Below are 13,380 nucleotides of genomic sequence, written 5' to 3'. Positions count from 1 at the left end.
CTCATAGAGATTTCGACATGGTCAATCAACCATGAGTTGGAGGGCATGAAGCAGTGCGTACATGTTTGGCCTACCTTGCTGCCACGACTGGGGTTGTTTGAGGAACACGTTGTAAATATTCAATTAAGTCGCTTAGGTCGACTGTACCACATCTTTGGATTGTAAATGTATTTCAAAACAATTTTTTTTGGGATCCTAATGTATCATTTTTATGATTTTAATAAATGTCCAACCCTTTATACCTAATTTTCTCTAAACGGGTCTTTATTTTGATTTAATCACATTTTTTAGCTTAATTCCTCGATTAGCGAGCTAATGACACCTTTTAAAATCACATGATAATGGCTCTTGGGTAGTAGGGCATTACAATGCCCTTATTTGTGTTCCGGAGGCTCGGTCTTGGTGAAGCAAAGCCTACTACTTTTACTCTTCAACTCGCAGATCGATCAATCAAGCATCCAAGAGGCATTATTGAAGATGTGCTAGTCAAGGTAGACAAGTTTATTTTCCCAGCAGATTTTATTGTTCTAAATATGGAAGAGGATTCTAATGTCCCCATTATTCTTGGTAGACCATTCTTGGCTACTGGACAGGCTCTAATTGATGTGCAAAAGGGTGAGTTGAGAATGAGAGTTCAAGGGGATGAGGTGGTTTTTAATGTATTCAAGGCAATGTCTTATTCGAGAGAGAGTGATGGTTGTTATAGCATTGATGTGATTGATAATGCAGTTTCAGGAAGAAGGTGGATCAGTGATGTCTTAGAGGCAGTTTTGGTAGGTGGTGACGAATATAATGATGATGTCGAGATTATGGAATATGTCAGGTGGATAAACTCTTACCAGCCATACAAAAAGAAGTTCGAAGAGTTGGAGCAAGGGCCAAAAAGACCATTGCCATCTGTTGAGCTACTACTAGAGTTGGAATTGAAGTCTCTACCAGATCATTTATATTATGCTTATTTGGGTGAGAAAAAGACTTTTCCTATAATTGTATCTGCTGCACTTTCTATGTAATGACCCAACTAATTCTAAGACTTTGCACCATTAAAATTACTATACATAGACACTATTCTTAAGAAAACATACATATGAAACATTCATAACTTTATTAAAAACTATAAAGTAAATGTTGAAATTCATAAATTCGGTGTATGAGATCCCATTGTTTGAAAAATAAAACATAACTTTAACTTAATTAAAATTGTTTACAAAACCAAGTGCGGAAAATACATAGAAACATAATAAAAAAGACTGAAAATAATGTCGTCCTTGAATTGTTCATGCAGTCCACCAAATCCATTCTTTCTCAATACACAACCCCAAGCTGCCATGAATCCTTCCGCCGCCATAACTATTTTCCTGCATACATAAAAATAAAGGAATGAGCCTAATGCCTAGCAAGTAAAATCTACTAAAAACATAAAACATATACTATAAACATATGTCATATACTACTACAATGGCCATTATACTACTTGGGGCTTGTAAACTAAACAAGTCATATGCCCAATAGATTGGTGAGGCTTGCTAGCCAAGCAAGTCATATGCCCATAATTTATTGGGGCTTGTTAGCTATGCATATGCCCAAGGTCTATAACACATACTATTCATAATGTAACATAACATAACATAACATAAGATAGCATAACATATCATATAAACATATAAATTCTATCCTATTTTCCTTACCAATACCGGGATATGAGAACAAGAACAGGATTTGGAACACTCCTAAAACAAATAATAAGAAGGTGAGTATTTCTAAAAGAAAGAGATTATCAAGAAATGAACTAAACAACCAAGATAAAACTTACCGAAAAGAAACCTTAAGTTCAAAGAACTTAAATACCTAACCAAAAATGGAAACAATGAGTTAGGATTTGAGTGAAGAAAACTAAGAGAAATTAAAGAAATATACAGAAATGAACTTAAGATTAGGAATACCTTTGGATGTGCTAGAATCGAACTACACCTCAATATTGAAAAACACATTATTATCTTACTTCCCAAGTGTTTATAAAGCTTAAGAAGATAAAGCTTATACCCCAACCCAAGTGTTTAACACTCTATAGTAATCCTAGCAACTTGAAGGCTCTAAAAACAGCTTGAAGAATGAGAGAAATGGTTGGGTACTAGGTCCTATTTATAGAGTTCAAGGAGTGAACTACCTTCTTTTAGCTTGAATAAAAATAATGAATATTAATTGAAAAATATTTGAATATTCGTTCAACAGAGGCTTAAGACTCGGTCAAATCGTTCAGAGGCTGGTCAAGTGGTTAAGGAATGAATTGAGCTCGATTTCAAAAACGTTTGAAAATAGTCCTAGAGCCGATATATCGCCTGGGCTTATATCCCGAGAGTTCGTCGATGCGTTTGTGCGAAGTTCCCCGTGTGGCAATATATCGGCTCCTAGGCTGCAATATATCGACATACGTGAATATTTTAAACACGTAATTGCACATTATCAGCTTAATTTGAAACGATCAAACATGTTTGACTGAGTAATACGAGATTCCAGCATGTTCTGGAAGGGTCTAGAGCTTCTATAAACCTCTATTTTTTGAATTATCCACTTAAAAATGCTTAATTCCTCAAATAAACAAGATTGTAACAAATTTCATGCTCTTAATGGTCTTGGAAGGTTCTATAGTTTTCTAGAACTTTCTTTTACTTAAACTATAATTAAATCCTTAAATAAACCTGCACACGACAAGTGTCATGTTCTTATTAATCCTATTTAAACCTTATAGTAATAAATGACATTTTTATAATCGGCTATATTAATCAAACCTTATGTTGTAATTAATATTCTTAAACTATAGGTTAAACTTATAAAATATATAAGTGTTGCTACAAGTGTTCAACTAAGTCTCGGCTTGAACCAAAATCCACAATAATAAACATACTATAACTACTACTAACTATCTAGCTAGCTAAGTAAAGTTCTGGGACTCTACATTCTAAAACAGAGATGGAGAAGTTATTAAGGGTTTTACGAGCTCATAAATTAGCCATTGGTTGGACATTGGTAGATATTAGAGGGATAAGCCCTTCAATAATGATGCATAGAATCTTGATGGAAGAGGATAGTAAGTCATCAATAGAAGCTCAATGAAGACTCAACTCAGCTATGAAAGAAGTATTACTTGAGCAGATTCTTAAATGGTTAGATGTCGGGGTAATCTACCCAATTTCTGATAGTGCATGGGTGAGCCCAGTGCAGGTAGTGCCCAATAAAGGCGAGGTGATTGTGGTAAAGAATGAGTTGATTCCATCAAGAAAAGTGACGAGATGGAGGATTTGGATTGAATACTGCAAATTGAATAAAGCAACAAGGAAAGACCATTTCCCTTGCCTTTCCTGGATCAAATGCTTGACAGACTAGCGGGCCATAGCTCCTACTGCTTTTTGGATGGTTATTTTAGGTACCATCAGATCTCCATTGAACTAGAAAACCAAAGAAGACCACCTTCACTTGTCCTTATGAAACTTTTTCCTTTCGAAGAATGCCATTCGGGCTCTACAACGCTCCTACTACCTTTCAACGGTGTTTAATGGCCATTTTCTTTGACATGGTCGAGAGAACTATTGAGATCTTCATGGATGACTTTTCAGTTTTTAGGTCATCATTTGATGAGTGTTTGAAGCATATTGAAGCAGTGTTGCAGCTGTGTGAAGAATTCAATTTAGTTCTTAACTGGGAGAAATGCCATTTTATGGTGCAAGAGGGTATTGTTCTTGGCCATAAGGTCTCTATTAAAGGCATTGAGGTGGACTGAGTTAAAATTTCCACCATTGAAAATCTACCACCACCTGTGTTAGTCAAAGGGGTTCGAAGTTTCCTTGGGCATACTGGGTTTTACAGACGGTTCATAAAGAACTTTTCAAAGATCTCGAAGCCCCTTTCCGCTTTGTTGATGAACGATGTTGCCTTTGACTTTTGAAGATTGCCTAAATGCTTTTAAGGTACTTAATAAGAAGTTAATCTCGGCACCAATAGTTGTTGCTCCAAACTGGGTTCCAATTGAGCTAATGTACGACACAAGTGATTATGTGGTGGGAGCAGTTTTGGGCCAACGGATTAATAAGGTATTTCGGTCTATTTACTATGCCAGTAGGACCCTTAATGATGTACAATTGAATTATGCCACAAAAAAGAAAGAGCTCCTAGAAATTATTTATGTCTTTGACAAGTTTAGACTATAGTTGATTGTCAACAAGGTAATTGTTTACACTAACCAATCTGCAATCAAATATTTGAAGACCAAGAAAGATGCAAAGCCCCGTCTTATCAAATGGGTTTTGCTGTTGCAAGATTTTGACCTGGAGATCTGAGATAAAAAAAGGCACTGAGAATTTGGTAGCAAATCACTTGTCAAGACATGAAGTGGAAGAGAGGCAGAACGACAAGGAAGTTCAAATAAATGATCACTTTCCCAATGAACATTTGTTTAGGGTAAGTGATAGTTTTACAGTGCCGTGATATGCTAACTATGTGAATTTTTTGTTAGAAACTTTATACATGATCTTTATTGATTTTCATGTAGATCTAATATTAAACAAAATAATATGAGATATCCTAGAACATGTTTCTAAAATTGAATTCAAAGAGAAACAATGATAAGAATAGTTACAATATATGTAGCGGAATGAATGAGTCCTTCCTTCGGTTTCTCTAACCAATGTATCCTTTCTGTCGCAGAGTATTATCAAGAAACTCAACCGATCTTCTATTATCTTCACAGTCTTCCAAAGTATCATTGGAATCACCTATACTAGAGTGGGAAATTCTCAACACATGAGATAGATATAGAGAGAAGAAGAAAAAATAACAAAGAGGCTTAGAAAAGGACTTGTGATTAGAGAGAATTTAAAACCTATCAGAAAATCTGACTTGTGACTTGTCAAACTTATCAGAACTTATGTTTTCACTTTAATCTTAACACTCCTTTTATAAACTCATTTAGGTAATTTATTTCATTAAAAAATCAATACAATAATAGCCAATAATCAGCCCTAGGTTGAAATTATCATGGGCTTTAGGCTTGTGAAATTTGCCATTTGATTATAAGCCCATTGGACTTAAAATCAAGGCATATATTATTTTCTATTGATTTAATTAATTAAATAATTATTTAAATTATTTATCAAATTAATTATTTATAATTTGAACCTTGATTTAAACTTATTTATTAATTTAGATACCAATTTATCTTAATTAATAAATCTTCCCTAATTTATCTTTTCTTCTCAAAATTACATAACTCTGTGAAACTATCCAAAATTGACATGGTCAACTTTGATAATTCTTATTGATAATTAAATCAATAAATTGAGACTATCTAGAAGATTTTATCCAAGGTACAATGGGAACCATGGGCCTATGAAATCAAGCTCCAATAAGTTATCATAAATCTAACAAATAAATTTACTAACTTATTTATTCCTTGTGACTCCACTAAAGACTCAGAATTGCACTCACTACAAGAAAATGGGGTCTTTACCTACCAATTGTAAGTGTAGGTAAAACTAGCCTAATGGTGGGTAATATGGTTTACCTACCAATATTGCATTGGTAGAGATTGGTAGGTAAAGGTTAGTGGGAAAAGAGTCTTTACCTACACTTATTAACACTGGTAGGTAAAAGAATCAGTGGACCCTACTAAGTTATAAATCAATTGATGAGTCATCAGATGATGTGTTTGATGACATGGCATCCTATGTGTATGCTGACATGGTTTTTGTAGTTTTACGTGTCTGATGACGTGGCATCATATGTGGCATCCTACGTGGCATCATATGTGGCATCCTACGTGGTGTCATTTTATTTGCACACATAGCATTATTTTATTGGTCTGTTACACAATTTATATTTTGTTCAAATTTAATGGTTATGTGTAGGTAAAAGATAATAACAGTTATTTATAAATGTTCTATATTATAAATAAACTAGAAAAAAACCATACAATAATAAAATGTTTAATGCTAAAATTCTTTATAATGTTCAAAACTAAAATAAGTCATAAAGTTATCATTTTAAGGTTACCCCTACCAAAATAAAAAAAAAACTTCATAAAGTTCATTCCTTAGTAAATTAATGTAAATAAACTAAGAATCATCTTGTGACTCCCGAACTGATAGAACGCTCTATAACAAATATAGATACGGTATTAATTATCCATTGCTACAACCATAATTATCACTCAATCCTCTATAGAAGGTCTACAATGAGATATGACTTGTCTTTAGAGAGAATTTAAAACCTATCAGAAAATCTGACTTGTGACTTGTCAAATTTATCAAAACTTATGTTTTCACTTCTCTCTTAACACTCCTTTTATAGACTCATTTAGGTCATTTATTTAATTAAAAAAAAATCAATAAAATAATAGCCAATAATCAGCCCTAGGTCGAAATTATCATGAGCTTTAGGCCCTTGAAATTTCTCATTTGATTATAAGCCCATTGGACTTAAAATGAAGGCCTGTATTATTTTCTATTGATTTAATTAATTAAATAATTATTTAAATCCATTATCAAATTAATTATTTATAATTTGAACCTTGATTTAAACTTATTTATTAATTTAGATACAAATTTATCTTAATTAATAAATCTTCCCTAGTTTATCTTTTCTTCTCAAAACTACATAACTCTGTGGAACTATCCAAAATTGACCTGGTCAACTTTGATAATTCTAATTGATAATTAAATCAATTAATTGAGACTATCTAGATGATTATATCCAAGGTACAATGGATACCATGAGCCTATGAAATCAAGCTCCAATAAGTTACATAAATCTAACAAATAAATTTACTAACTTATTAATTACTCGTGACTCCACTAAAGACTCAGAATTTCACTCTTGAATTCATAGAACGCTCTATGACAAATATAGATACGCTATTAATTATCTGTTGTTACAACCATAATTGTCACTCAATCCTCTATAGACGGTCTACAAAGAGACAGGACTAAAATACCGTTTTACCCCTCATTGTATTTTATCCTTAAAACACTTAGTTCCTTGTAAATGATATTTCAGCAAACTAATTTAATTACTGAAATGAGATCTCTATCATTTAACACCTTGAACCAAACTAAAATGAAACCATCATTTCACTTCTTCATCAGAAGCTATAGATGTTCATATCTATGATTAACACTCCCACTCAATTATACTACCGAGTTCCCAAGATGTAAGTATGGGCTAGTCTGTAAGGTAAGCTGGTAATGAACAAGTCAAAGAACTCAAATAATACGATCAGTTAGAATACTAACCACTCAGAATTGAGATTGAATTGACATATGGTCAACTATATGATATGACTGGAATAGATAATAACGGTATGTTTACTTATCTTATAACCTATCAATATCGATCATGTCCGATGTAACAAATACATCCGATCTTATATACTTTGCTAATGTTCTAGAAAGAACATAACACCACAATGTGTAAGTAGATCATATCGTAGATTGGCAAGTCAGTGTAAATCCTGTGCACTGACTAATCTTAGGACTAACTTATTTTGAATATATAATCATATTTATATTTCGCTGTGATTACGTCACTATAAATACGATTAGCTATATGCACGGTATTTAATAGAAGTTTATATTAAACAAATAATCATGAAAATAAAACATGTGAGCAAAGTGATTGACCAAGTCAAAAAATGATTTCTATTCTTTTATTGATAATAAAATGAGATTACAAAGAAATTGGGTTTTAATTAGGGCATAAAACCCCAACAAACTCCCACTTGCACTAATTGAAACTAATGCCTTAATTCTACTAATCCCATTTCCTTGATATGCTTATCAAATGTAGCTTCTGGTAGTGTCTTTGTAAATAGATTTGCAAGATTGTCTTCAGTTGCAATCTTCATAACCTTCACATCTCTCCTGGCCACATATTCTCGAATAATGTGATACTTCCTTTCTATATGCTTACTCCTCTTGTGACTACGAGGTTCTTTCGAGTTGGCTATCGCTCCTGTATTGTCACAAAACAACACAAGCAGTTTATCCATTTCTAGAATAACACCAAGACCTGAATAGAACTTCTTTAGCCAGACTATTTCCTTAGCTGCTTCTAACGCAGCTATGTACTCAGCCTCCATGGTGGAATCTGAGATTGCAGACTGCTTTACACTTCTCCATATCACAACTCCACCCCCAAGAGTAAACACCATTCCAGAAGTAGACTTCCTGCCATCGACATCAGTCTGAAAATCTGAATTGGTGTAGCCTACAGGGTTCAGAACACCACCCTTGTAGACTAACACATAATCCCTAGTCCGCCTTAAATACTTCAGGATATGATTAACTGTTATCCACTGTTCTAGCCCTGGGTTTGACTGATACCTGCTCACTACTCCCACTGCATTGTAGATATCTGGTCTGGTACACAACATGGCATACATCAGACTTCTAACTACAGATGCATAAAGAACTTTTCTCATTGCATCTTCCTCTTCAGTAGTCTGGGGAGACTGCTTCTTTGAAAGATGAATTCCATGGCGGGACAGTAGATGCTCTTTCTTGGAATTTCTCATTGAGAAACGTTCAACCACTTTATCTATGTAATCTACTTGAGATAGAGCTAAAAGTTTGTTCTTTCTATCCCTGATGATCTGGATACCTAGAACATAACTTGCTTCACCCAAATCCTTCATCTGGAATTGAGTGCTCAGCCAATTCTACACATTTGATAATTTCTTAACATTGTTTCCAATGAGTAAGATATCATCTACATAAAGAACCAAGAATACCACTATTTGATTTTCCTTCTAAACACAGGGCTCATCAATATTTTGTTCAAAGACATAGGTTTTGATTATATCATCAAACCTAAGATTCCAGGAACAAGAAGCTTGCTTAAGTCAATAAATGGACCTATTCAGCTTGCAAACTTTTCCTTCTTGTCCAGGTACTTTAAATCCTTCTGGATGATCCATATAAATGACTTCTTCAAGCTTTCCATTAAGAAAAGCTATCTTGACGTCCATTTGCCCGATCTCATAGCCAAGAGCGGCTACTATGGATAGGAGGATGTGAATGGACTTGAGCATGGCTACTGGACTAAAAGTTTCCTCATAGTCCACGCCTTCTATTTGGGTATAACCCTTTGCCACTAATCGAGCTTTATAAGTCTCGATATTTCCATCAACACCTCATTTTTTTCTTGTAGATCCACTTGCACCCAATGGCCCTAAAGTCACTAGGTGCTTCCATAAGATCCTAGACAAAATTTGAGTACATGGACTCCATTTCCTATTTTATTGCTTCAAGCCATAGTTCCTTTTTAGGGCTAGCCATTACCTATTTGAAAGACAATAGATCATCATCACTAGTGTCACCAACAACCATATTATTTTCACCATCCAAACCATAGCGAACTGGGTTCCTAGAAACTCTCCCACTACGACGAGGCTCTGTGACTATTTTCTCAGGAACAGTGGTACTATCTTCATTTAAATCGACTTGTGTCGGTTGGACATGAAGAGTGGGAATTTCATCATCAACTTGCGTTGATGACGATGGAACATTGGTTGGAGTCAAATCTTTAACTATCTCCTCTAAAACTACTTTGCTGCGAGGTTTGAAGTTTGGACATAGTCATTTTCCAAAAAAGTAGCATTTGTAGAAGTAAACGCTTTCTTTTCTAATTGACTATAGAAAATTCCACCCCGAGTACCTTTAGGATAGCCAACAAACATGCAAACTTCAGTTCATGGTTCTAGCTTTCCTTCCTTTTTCCTCAGGTTGTGAGCGGACACCCCCAGATTCTATAATGGCGTAAACTAGGTTCACGACTATTCCAACATTCTAAAGGTGTTTTGGGGATTGATTTAGACGGCATGACATTGAGAATTTCATTTGCGGTTTCAATTGCATGTCCCCAGAACGAAGTTGGTAGAGTTGAGTAACTAAGCATGCATCTAACCATTTCCAAAAAAGTTTTGTTCCGGCGTTCTGCTACACCATTTTATTGCGGAGTACCTGGGGCAGTAAGTTGTGATAAAATCCCAAGTTCAGTTAAATGATCTTGGAATTGCATATCCAAATATTCTCCACCCCTATCAGATCGCAAGATCTTTAACATTTTACCTAATTGGTTCTGAGGCATTGCTAGGAATTCCTGAAACTTTGAAAATGTTTTTGATTTCCTATGCATTAGGTAAAGACATGAGTATCTAGAGTTATCATCAATGAAAGTGATGAAATACTCAATGGCTTGTACATTCAAAGGTCCACAAACATCTGAATGAACAAGGCCAAGTGGTTCTTTGGCCCTATCACCCTTTGTAGAGAATGGATGCTTGGTCAGTTTTCCTTCTAGACAAGATTCACAAACAGGTAATTCACCTAAGGTGAGTTCCCTCAAAGGCCCGTCCTTTGTAAGTTTTTTAATCCTATCATAGCCAATGTGACCTAGTCTCAAGTGTCATAAATACGTCATATTATCGTTATTGGTCTTTTGACGTTTATTGGTCCTAGGTTTAGCTACTTTGAATAAATCATTGTTAAGAGCGAGGGGTTCGTTAGGTCGCAGAATATAAAGCCTGTTTTCCAAACATGCAATACACAATTGTGATCCATTAAAGGAAATAGATATATTAGAACTTGTGAAAGTCAAAACAAATTGTTCTAATTGCAACATGGAAATTGAAATTAAATTTCTACTAAAATCCAAAATAAAAAATACATCTTTTAAAATTAAGTATTTATTTCTGAACTTCAGACGAGCTCTTCCTCTAGCTTGGTCCGCAACGAACGCTCTATTCCCAACTCTAAGCTTTAAGCTGCCTTCGTCCACTTCCTCCCACGATTCAAGAAGCTGTAAAGAGTTGCAAACATGGTTGGTAGATCTAGGATCAATAATCCAAACAGATTTATCATTCAACACATGTTTCTAAGATAAATGAACTATAATCATTACCTTTGTTTTAGCTGCTAGAAACTTGGGGCAATCCTGTTTCCAATGCCCCTTCTCTTTGCAGTGAAAACACTTACCTTTAGCTTTCTTTCTTTTTTCTTATTCTTCCCCTTAGGCGTCTGTGCACTCGTCTTTGCAGTCTTTGCAGGCTTGGGGTTGTTGTTTTGTCTACCTTTCCTCTTGTTTCCAGCTTTCGAAGACGAAGCTTGGTTAGCTTCAACCTTAGCTGGATCAGCAGCAACAACAGCAGTCTTATTTTCTTCTCCTTTACTAGGTCCACCCATGATAGACTCAAAAGTCTGAAGCTCTTTCATGAGCTGCGTCAGACCATAGTTGAGTTGATCACAAATGTGCAGACATGATGCCATTCGAGCATTTACGGTGTCTTCACGTATGTGCGGAGATGGTGCTATCCAAGCATTTACGGTGCCATCACAAGCATTGACGGTGTCATCACTAACGTGCGAACACAATGCTCGTTCTGGGGATTCCTCAATCATGACGAATTTGGAGTTGTCATTAATAAACTCTATGTTGATATTCTGGTTCCAATTATGGAAGTTTTCTCCAGTGAGTTTCTCCATCTAAAGTAGAGAAAGGATAGGAGTAGACTCAAACACTACTTAACTTAAAACTACAAATTATCAATAAAATAGAAATCAATCACATATGCTCAATAAAACTTCTATTCACAAAAATTTCAAGAAATAGCACAACATATACCAAAAATATGTAAGATATAAGAAAAAATACCAAAAACAATCATATCTCTATTTATTTAGGTTTTTTTAACTAATCTATGATATCCTTGTCCCGGTTGGCGAGAGTCAAAAAAATATCACTAGTTAAATAGAGTTGTAAACTCATTTAATAATGGACACCACCATTAACAACCTACTATTCAATCAAAATAAAAAACAAAACCTCTTATTTTATGAGCTAGACCCACGGTTTCGATAATCACAGATTTAGTCCTAGTAGTCACCGTAGGGGTGAGTCTAGTAGAATTTGACCTATACTTATCTATCTTTCGAAATCTAACGTTGTCAAAATAGCTAATGAACACCTTCCGTAGGGGGACGAATCAAAGCGCATCGAGGCCCCATTAAGCTATTGACTATGTTAAACCAACGGTGGAGATCGAATATAATTCTTAAAATAAGCTCATTATTAAAATTTTAAAAAAAAAGTATTTTTATTATGTATTTTTAGAAAAATAATGACTATGATTCTCCAAAAAATTGAAAAAGATTAAATTTTTAAAACCAAAGTCCTATAATTTCCTATTAATTCTAAAGTGTCACATTGAAACAAATTCAATTAATTTAGAATTAATTTGTTGCTAATCAATATTTAGGTTTAACTAATATAATTAACATATCCAATTAAGTCCAACTCAGGTAAATGGGCCTTAACAATTGAGCTTGTATGGAGGAGGGCTAGGTCTAGTAAGTCGTTCCCACTACAAAGGCCCTCAATCTTCCATACAAGGTCCAAAAGATAGGAATTTAAACCTTCGTTTTATTAATTGATTAGGCTCACTATAATCATGCAAAACAAATGGGCCTTCACAAGTGGTATCACCCACAAAAGAGGAATTTAAATTTTACATTTTCTAATGGGCCCAAATAAACCTATCATTTTATGAATATTTTATTTTGCAAAATCCATATATCTAACAAACATATGGGCCACTATATGCATCTAAGCCCAATTGCAAAAATACCACATATAGTAAAAACATACATGTTTATAATTGGATGGGCCTAATCATGTTACTATATGAGCAATTCTATGAATTTATGCAAAAATACCACAATTTATTTCATTTGCAAAAATACCACAATTAATTATCTAGAATTTATCAAAAAATTCAAATTAATTAAATTTTTACAAAAAATAAGTCAATTTAAATGAAATTTATCAACAATTTACAATAGTTAATTTAAATTTCATTTATCAACAATCAACTTGGTTTAGGTTAATTTGAAAAAAAAATATTAATTTAATTTAAATAGGATTTATCAACAATTAACCAAATTTAATTTAAATCTCATTTATTAAAAAAAATATTTAATTAAATTGGTTGAAAAAAATAAATATTTAAATAGGATTTATACCAGTTGTTAGAAACTTTATACATGATCTTTATTTATTTTCATGTAGATCTAATATTAAACAAATTGATATGAGATAACCTAGAACATGTTTCTAAAATTGAATTCAAAGAGAAACAATGATAAGAATACTTACAGTATACGCAGCGGAATGAATGAGTCATTCCTTCAGTTTCTCTAACCCTTGTATCATTTCTGTCGCAGAGTATTATCAAGAAACTGAACCGATCTTCTATTATCTTCACAGTCTTTCAAAGTATCCTTGGAATCACCTAGACTAGAGTGGGAAATTCTCAACACATGAGATAGATACAGA

Source organism: Humulus lupulus, chromosome 7 (genome assembly GCF_963169125.1).
Source record: "Humulus lupulus chromosome 7, drHumLupu1.1, whole genome shotgun sequence".
NCBI classification, from domain to species: Eukaryota; Viridiplantae; Streptophyta; class Magnoliopsida; order Rosales; family Cannabaceae; genus Humulus; species Humulus lupulus.
This window is presented reverse-complemented; position numbering follows the sequence as displayed.